This window comes from Silene latifolia, chromosome 2, assembly GCF_048544455.1.
Source record: "Silene latifolia isolate original U9 population chromosome 2, ASM4854445v1, whole genome shotgun sequence".
NCBI classification, from domain to species: Eukaryota; Viridiplantae; Streptophyta; class Magnoliopsida; order Caryophyllales; family Caryophyllaceae; genus Silene; species Silene latifolia.
In genome coordinates this window covers 159,149,530-159,152,288 of record NC_133527.1, presented here as the reverse complement: position 1 = coordinate 159,152,288, position 2,759 = coordinate 159,149,530, and positions in this window count along the sequence as shown.

Sequence of the window (2,759 nt, the reverse complement as noted above, 5' to 3'; positions counted from 1 at the left end):
CACTTAAATTTATTAGAATTACACTTTTGTGAACTAAAATGACACTTCTTGCGTCTACAATAACATTTTTTCTTGTTAAAAGAACACTTTTGTTTTTTTGAACTTATACATTTGTATCTGTTTTCTCTATCAGCAAGAGATAGAGAGTTTCAAAAGTTGTAATGCAACATAACAGACTATCAGAAAATGATAATCCTTTATAATTCAAGGCTGAGTTGATTGGAATTACACTTATCTTGATTAAAATTACACTTGTTTTTGTTATAATTTCACTTTATTTTGTTAGAATTACACTTTTGTCATCTAAAATGACACTTTTTGAGTCTACAATTACATTTTCTATTGTTAAAACAACACTTTTCTGTTTTTGAACTGCTCTATTTGTATCTGTTTTAATTATGTTTTTGATGATTAAAATCTGTACATCTAAAAGATTGTCATTAATCAACAGCTAAAGATAGGAGCTACGAAGACTTACAAGATTCTGAAGGAACATGTTAAAGGGTTTGAAAACATCGGTGCTAGTTTGAATTCTTTTAAGAACTTTCACAGGGATGTGAAATGCTACATTCATGAACGGGACGGTCAGATGTTCGTGGACCACTTTAAGGAATTGGTCACATTACTAGACCAGGTTCTTCTTTGACTATGATGTTGATTCTGACGGTAGCCTTAGTAAAGCTATTTGGGCCGACGGGGTCGCTAGAAGGAACTACTCGGTTTTGGGGATGCGGTGTCATTCGATCCGACGTATTCCACCAATAAGTATGACATGTCATTCACACCTTTCACGGGGGTTGATAATCATAAACGGTCGATCACTTTCTGTGGAGCGCTTGTTGCTCATGAAGATGCGGACTCGTTTAAATGGGTGTTCACCCGTTTTAAGTGCGATGGGTGGCAAAGAGCCTAAGTATATTATCACCGATCAGGATGCTGGTATTCTTAAAGCGGTGTCGTTGGTGTTCAAGACAGCGCGCCACCGCTATTGTATGTGGCATATCATGAACAAGGTTCCAAGCAAGTATGGAATGACGAGAGATGATTATTCAGTGTTTCTAAAGAAATTGAATGCCATAATATGGGATGAAGACATTGAACCGGAGAGTTCGATGCAAAATGGGAGGAAATTGGCGGGGAGCACAATGTTAATAACATTGACTGTTCCAAGAAATGTACGCTAAAAGGAGGCACTTTGGTTATGGCTCATTGTAGGGACCTAGATATGGGAGGTGTTATGAGGACAACCCAAAGATCAGAGAGCGAAAATTGTTTTTTTAAGAGATTTGAGAGTAAGTCGGGCACATTAGTTGAGTTTACGATGCGTTTTGACAGCGATGGACCAAAGAAAGACACACACGAAAAAGATTGACAACTCATAATGACACACGGTTTCCACGAAATATCAACGCATCTAGCTATTGAAGTGCACGGGGCGGAAGTGTACAACATAAAGTTTTCGAGGAATTTAAAGAAGAGGCCAAGTGCTCAATTGGTACTTGTAAAAGTAGAGGATTCACCGAGTGTGGCTCTTTAGAAGTGACCACCGTAAGAGATGCAAGCGGGAGAGAAATTATGAGGTCACATACTTTGCCCGGTATCATTCTCGTGGCATTTGTTTACTAAAGTTATACTTTAATCCGTTAATATTACACTTTTATTGATTAGTATTACACTTTGGGTAGTTAAAATTACAAATTGATTAAAGTTATACTTTTATCCGTTACAATCACACTTTTATTGATTAAAATGCTACTTTTGTGTATTACGAAACACTTTCATCCGATCGATTTAACTAACATATTACTTTATAATGTTGAACTAGATACACTGAAAGCCACTTGTAGCTGCAGAATGCTTGAGAGGAAAGGCATCATTTGCCGGCATGTCATATGGATTTACTCATCGAACGGAGTGAAGATTATTCGAGAACAATGTATTGTTAAAAGATGGTGTAAAGATGCAAGGTTGTCTAAAATGTTCGATTGTAATGGTGAAGCAACTGAGGACGTTGATATAATAGATGGAAAACAGATTGCGATGTCAGTAATGTGGTCGGAGATTCATCAGACAGTTGGGTTGCTCATGGGCAAATTGAAGGATGATGTCGATAACTTCTCTTGTGTAATTAGACAGTTTAAGGAGAAACTCTCACCATTAGGATCATCATTGAATAAACGACAACAGTTGGAGAAAATTCTTGGATGTTCTCCTAGTGAGGAGATAACCATTTTGCCGCCCAAGAAATCCAAGAACAAAGGGAGCGGAAAGAGAATGTTGTCGAAGAAGGAAAAAGCAGTTGCTTTGGCAAGGAAGCCAAAACGCATGTGTAAAAATTGCAAGCGATTAGCTAACCATGACAAAAGGAACTGCCCTAACCCATTCGCAGAGCACCCGCCAGTCTCGCAATCGTCAGAAACCTCGTCGGAAGAAGAAGAAGATGGAGAAGACGAAGAAGAAGGAGAAGAAGAAGAAGAAGGCATCTTAGAATAATCAATTTAAGACGTAATAACTAGTACAATTTTTTGGGATGTCTACACAAAATACGAGGTACAACATGATGTTTCGTATTGTGTTTAGACATCAAACTGCCAGGAAGACAAGTGGTCGCCGTTGGTATTAGAATGTATTTTGATGAAGTTATTTAGTTAGAATTACATTTTTCTATTTTAAAGTTACACTTTTGTTATTTACAGTAACACTTTTTTGCCTTAGAATGACACTTTTCTCTGCTGCAATTAGACAATTTGTTAGTTAAA